The sequence below is a fragment of the Salvia miltiorrhiza genome, chromosome 6 (genome assembly GCF_028751815.1).
Source record: "Salvia miltiorrhiza cultivar Shanhuang (shh) chromosome 6, IMPLAD_Smil_shh, whole genome shotgun sequence".
Lineage (NCBI taxonomy): Eukaryota > Viridiplantae > Streptophyta > Magnoliopsida > Lamiales > Lamiaceae > Salvia > Salvia miltiorrhiza.
Genome location: NC_080392.1, coordinates 33,706,234 through 33,712,909, shown reverse-complemented (window position 1 = coordinate 33,712,909; position 6,676 = coordinate 33,706,234). Strand labels below are relative to the sequence as shown.

General features: G+C 38.2%; 1 long non-coding RNA gene across 1 annotated transcript; it reads right to left on the bottom strand.

Annotated features, from left to right (window-relative positions):
- Window positions 1–1,018: 1,018 nt before the first annotated feature.
- On the bottom strand, window positions 1,019–2,058 carry LOC130989156 (uncharacterized). The gene is made up of 3 exons (XR_009090511.1): window positions 1,990–2,058; window positions 1,862–1,917; window positions 1,019–1,686 (listed from the first exon to the last, which is right to left on the bottom strand). It is a non-coding gene; the product is annotated as an uncharacterized LOC130989156 (long non-coding RNA).
- Between the last annotated feature and the right edge of the window lie 4,618 nt (window positions 2,059–6,676).

Sequence of the window (6,676 nt, the reverse complement as noted above, 5' to 3'; positions counted from 1 at the left end):
AAAACATAAACATTTTTGGCAGTCAATTATTTCATAACTTTTCATATCATTTCATAAACATTTCATTTTCATTTCATAAGACATTTCATTTCATAAGAGTCATTTATCATTTGAGCATTTCATAAAACTGAATTAAACAATTAAATCATATCATGCATATATTCGAATAAGAGGCCTACGTCACGCAGGGGATCTCTATATACGTATAGTAAAAGTAATGCCCACCTTAAACGTTCTTCAAGCTGGCGTGGAGTCGCTTCTTCTTTGGCTTCACTTTCTGTCGCCCGGACCTTCATTGATGAAGAGTCGATAAGTTCGTGAAGAAATTGTCATAAGACAAAGTCCGATTTTACGAGCCTAGGGTATCTTTTAGTGTTTTAGGGTTCTAGCATCCATAATTCGTTCCATTAAAGACAGGTAAAACCAACATAAACTTGACTAATTATATAACCTCACGTAAATCACATAAACAAATAAAGAAAGAAATAAAATCCTCAAGTTTAGTATCATTAAAAACACAAGTTCACATGAACATAAAGGAAATCATGCACCATTTTATAACATTCTATACATTTCATTTCCATGTAAATAAATAAGAAATTCTATTATTCATTTATAAATGACTTAAATAAAATATTTTAAATTCCAGAGCAATGGAATTAATAATGTTACATTTTAAACCTTTTAAAAACCATACTCATAAGTCCTTGAAAATAATCGCATAATTAATCAGGCTTAATCCCAAAATATTTCCTTTAAAGTTCATCAGTAATTTAAATAAAAGAACGGACTTCATTTAAAATAAATAATCCCAACTTTCAAATTTAAAAATTTAAATCAAGAGATTTGAACTCACTAAATAATTTAGTGAAAATTTAAACATTTTTAAAAGAAATAAAGTTAAAAATTCGTAGGCTTTAATATTCAAATAAAAGCTCAAAATTAATTAAAAATTGGGCCCAATCAATATAAAGAAATACCCATCAGCTTTTAAAGAAAATTTTCAGCCCACATCACAAAAATAAAAGGAGCCCAGTCAACTTTTAATTAAAATTTCGGCCCAAACATAATAAATAAAGAAGCCCAAATAAAATAAAACATGAGCTCATTATCTAGCCTAACCCTAATACATATAAACACATTACACACACACAACTTACATAACACACACACACACACACTGCACGCCTCTCTCTCTCTCTCGGCTCCCTCTCGGCTCCCTCTCTCGTCTCTCCCTCTTTGTTCGGCTGAGGGCGGCGTCGCCTCCGGCGCGCCGCCTCCTTCCCTCCCTTCTCTATTCTTTCTCCACCTTTCTCACTCTCCTTCTCAATTCCTCATTTTGACTCGCCGAAAGCGCTGCATGTGGCTGCCGCCGAAGACCAGCCGTCGCATCGCCGCCGTCTACTTCCGCCACCGCGTTGCTGCTTCAGCCGTCGCGTCGCCGCCATCTCTGCTGGAGAAGATAAGTCCTTTCCCCTTTCCTACTTATCCCCCTTTTCTCTCTTTTCTAAATCTAAAACTCAATTAATCACTCTCTCTACCCTTTTTTTTTGTTTGGCAGGAAAGGAAATGGCGGCTGCCACCACCGCGCCGTCGCTGGCCGTGAGCAGCCGCCGACTGCTCTCACTCCCTCCCCTGTCTCGATGCACAAGAAGGCAGAGAAACAAGAATTGACTTCCCAAATTCCTAATTTCAGTTATACACACAAGCAAGATTAGGGTTTTCAATTCTGTTTATTTTCTTATCAAAATCAGATCTGTAATTTAAACATTCATGTTTTGCAATCATATGATGAGATATGTATATATGTGTATATAAGCAACTGTTGGTATTCCTATGATGGGAATAATCGATGACTTACTGAAATTGAACAAGAATTGGACTAATTCAGTTTGAAATCTTGAATTGTTATAGAATCTGCAGAGTCATGGTTGGAGTAAGAATATGATCCGAAGAGGATTAATGGGACGGCACCAAAAGAATGCTTACCTTGATCTAGATTAGAAGATAATTTAGAAATTTTCTAAACTGTGACAAATTGCCTTTACGAGGAATAAGGTTGATTGGCTTATTTGTAAAGATAATTAAGTAGCTTAGTAAGGAAGCCAAGGTTTGGATAAGGTTAAGTGGATATTTATGGATTAAGTAATAGGATATGACAAGTGGGTGGATATGGAATCAAATGAATCAATAATACTCATTATCTTAATAAATAAATAAAAAGATCGTTAAATAAAATCATTGAAATAAAATCCTTGGTTATAAAAAAAATAATATTATCCCATTTAAAGGAAATTTTATGACTTCATGTATAATTTAAAATTCATGTGGTTCATATAAATACACTTAACTCACAAATTAAAACTTATGCACCACATTTATAAAAATTCCTTTAAATAACTAAACACATTAAAACATATATGTAACGATTGAATCACCTCAAATAAATCAAACCAGCTTTATTATTAATGGATGCCGAACCCTAATTATTAATAATTAAGCCTTTAATCGGTGATTAAAAGCTGGGATATGACATACTATCCCCCTTAAAAGAAATTTCGTCCCGAAATTTGTGTCTCAGGAAATAATTCTGGGTACTTCTCCTTCATGTTAGACTCGAGTTCCCATGTCGCCTCTTCTTGATCATGGTGCTTCCAAAAGACCTTTACTAAGGGTATCGACTTATTCCTTAGTACTTGAACTTTTCGATCTAGGATAGATTCGGGTCTCTCCTCGTAGCTCATATCTGGGCTGAGAATAACGTCATCCCTTTGGATCACGTGCTTTGGATCATAGGCATATTTCTTCAACTGCGACACATGGAACACATTATGCACGTTCCCAAGGCTTGGTGGCAACGCCAGCCTGTAAGCTACCGGACCCACCCTTTCTAGGATCTCATAGGGTCCTATAAAACGGGGTTTAAGCTTACCTTTCATACCAAATCTTATAATCCCTTTAGAGGGAGAAACCTTCAAAAAGACTTTTATCCTCACACTCAAACTGTAAATTGGTTCGACGTTTGTCGGCATAAGACTTCTGTCTATCCTGGGTCTCTTTAATACGCTGTCGAATCTGTCGGACGATCTCGATCATCTCGCTTACTGTATCTGGCCCTAAGATTCTTCTCTTTCCCACTTCATCCCAGTAAAGCGGCGATCTACATTTCTTCCAATATAATGCTTCATAAGGTACCATGGCGGTGGTTGTTTGATAGCTGTTGTTGTAAGTAAAATCGATTAGTGGCAACACACGCTCCCAACCTTCTCCTTTATCTAGCACAACTGTCCTTAACATAACTTCTAAAGTTTGAATTGTCCTTTCTGACTATCCGTCAGTCTGTAGGTGGAAAGCCATACTAAATTTCAATCTCGTCCCCAATTCTCTTTGCAAGCTTATCCAGATTCTGGAGGTAAACTTAGAGTCTCTGTCGGACGTGATTGTCTTCGGCACCCCATGTAAACGCACGATCTTCTTGATGTAGAGTTGGGCTAACTTATCTGATCCATACGTGATAGGGATAGGCAGAAAGTGTGCACTCTTCGTGAGTCTGTCAATAATGACCCATATCGCTGTGTTATCTCGTCTTGTCTTTGGCAGTCCTGTGACAAAATTGAAGGAATATTAAATTGAATTAATACTCTAATGCCCGATGATCGTTTCTTGAATTATTATTAATTTATCATACAACGATTAATCCTAACATGCTCCTATGAATTTAACAGCTGCACGTTGGTGTTAGGAATACTTACTTGAAAAGCGTATGCAGAGGCTGTCGATGATCAAATCGAATGACTCCAGTTCTGATCTTCTGAACTATATCCCGCTCTGCTTTCACCGTTGGATGGACAACGAACTGTGAAAGTCCCAAGAGAGAAATAATGCTCCTCACATTTCCTGCGCCCCACAGCTCTCCAAAACCCTAATATTTTTTTTAGTGTATTTTCCTGAGAGCTAACAACTGTATTTAAATAATTAAATACGTGTAGGGGGCGCAGATTAGGTGTAGGGGACGATTTCTACTCCTTCTAGGGCTAGGAGACTTTGGGCCAGTCCAGGGACCAGATACAAGGAATAAAGATGGGCCTCAAATAAATTAATTATTTATGGTCAGCCCAGACCATAATTAATTTATAAATATTAGTTCATTCCACTAGAGAACCAATATTAACTTACCCCTTTATTGTCGGTGATAAGTCGGGGCTTGTATTTAGACTTATTAAATCCCCGTATTTAAAATATCCGACATCCATCAATTAATTAGAGCTCTGACAGCCTAAATTAATTAATCTCTTTGTAATCCTTAAGCAGTACCACTCAAACCTTATTATTGCACCTGAACTTAATCAACCTGCAGGGTTTAGCGCAATAAACATTATTGAGCTCCTTAAGGGGATGTCATTATCCTATATCGGATACAAGTACTAATACAGATAATCAAATATCATATATTAACCGCTATCACCCAAGATACAGAGTACTCAAGTTACTATATAACTCTCACTCATAGTAAATCAAAGTGATACACGAATTAACATATATATCTGAAATCTTATTAGTATTAAGATTTTATTAAGTCACTAAGATCTTGATTCTTCACTTAAGTCAGATAGAAGAATACATCTCACTGTGGTCCTATCAATACGTTATGACGTACCAGTATAGACAAGTAGTCAAGACAAACTACTTCCATCTATACCGCAGCCCAAACCGATGACTCGTCCTAAGGTCATCTCGGCTGTGATCATATTATATCTCTTATGGTTATTCCAATTATATGGTCTTCTGTGATCTACAACACACCATATAATCTACTTATATAGAGATAGAGAACATACATATGCAATCATGAACACAAACAGATAGGAGATTAAAACAGTGAACATAGGAATCATTGTATACAAGCATAAAAGGTTCTTGCTTTCAGTATACAAATCCAACAATCTCCCACTTATACTAAAGCAAACTTTTAGTATACAATGCGTCTAAATACTAGCTATTACACAATCAGTTCACTTCTTCTCCCACTTATACTGAAAGTTTTCTCTAAGTGGGTGGCATCAACCGCAATCCCATTCCTCGAGCATGCTTCTCGTAGGCCTTTTGCGGCAAGCTCTTCGTGAAAGGGTCAGCTAAGTTCTCCAAGGTATCAATCTTCTCAACCAGCACATCCCCTCTGTTTACGATTTCTCGTATAATGTGGTACTTTCTTTCTATGTGTTTGGTTGCCTTGTGGGTCCTTGGTTCCTTAGAATTTGCCACTGCACCCGAGTTATCACAATAAATTATGATACTCTTAGGCAAATTAGGTACCATTCCTAGATCTAGGAGGTAGTTCCGGAACCATACAGCCTCTTTAGCAGCTTCAGAAGCAGCTACATATTCGGCTTCCATGGTGGAGTCTGCAATGCACTTCTGCTTTGCACTCCGCCATGATACGGCTCCTCCTCCCAAGGTAAACACATATCCAGAGGTAGATCTCTTCTCATCCCGGTCAGCCTGGAAATCCGAATCGGTATAACCCAAAGGAGTTAGACTGTATGATTGGTAAACTAGCCTATAATCTCGAGTCCTTTTCAGATACTTGAGAATATGCTTTACCGCAGTCCAGTGTCCGACTGATATCTAGTAACCATGCCAACGACATAGCAAATATCAGGTCTCGTGCAAAGCATTGCATACATGAGGCTACCTACAGCGGAAGCATATGGTACATTCCTCATTTCCTCAACCTCACTAGGCGTCTTAGGACACATGTCCTTAGACAGAGGAATGCCATATCTGAAAGGTAGCAAGCCTTTCTTGGCAGTTTGCATGCTGAAACGAGCAATCACAGTATCAATGTAGGACGCTTGAGATAAGCTCAACATCCTTTTATGGCGATCACGAACAACCTTGATCCCCAGGATGTACGCTGCATCTCCTAAGTCCTTCATTTGAAACTGTTCGGATAACCACTTCTTTATGTCTGATAATAGCTCAACATTGTTACCAATGAGGAGGATATCATCTACATAAAGTGCAAGGAAAACTACGTCACCATTGGCATCTAAACGGTACACGCAATTTTTGTTTTCACAACGAGTAAATCCATAGGATTTAATGACCTCGTCAAAACGTTTGTTCTATGACCTCGAAGCTTGCTTAAGTCCATAAATGGACTTCTTCAGCTTCCATACAAGATGCTCTTCGCCCTTCTTCACAAACCCTTCGGGTTGCTGCATATAGATGTCCCTTCCTTCTTCAAGGAAACCGTTTAAGAAAGCGGTTTTGACATCCATTTGCCAAATCTCAAGGTTCATGTGGGCTGCTATGGCAAGGAGTATTCGGATAGACTTAAGCATGGCAACCGGCGAAATAGTTTCATCATAATCTATACCCTGTTCCTGGGTATATCCTTTCGCCACCAGTCTAGCTTTAAAAGCCGCGACTTCGCCATCCGAATCTCTCTTTCTCTTGTATACCCACCTACTACCTATAGCTAAAAAGCCATCAGGCAGTTCAGTTTTCTCGTATACATCCATAGCTGTCATGGATTCTATTTCAGAAACCATGGCGTCGTACCATGAATCTGCATCTAGATCTTCCATCGCTTGTCTAAAGTTATCAGGGTCGATATCCTTTTGTTCATGAACAGGAAGAAGATCTGAAGATTCTCCCAAGAACATAAATCGAT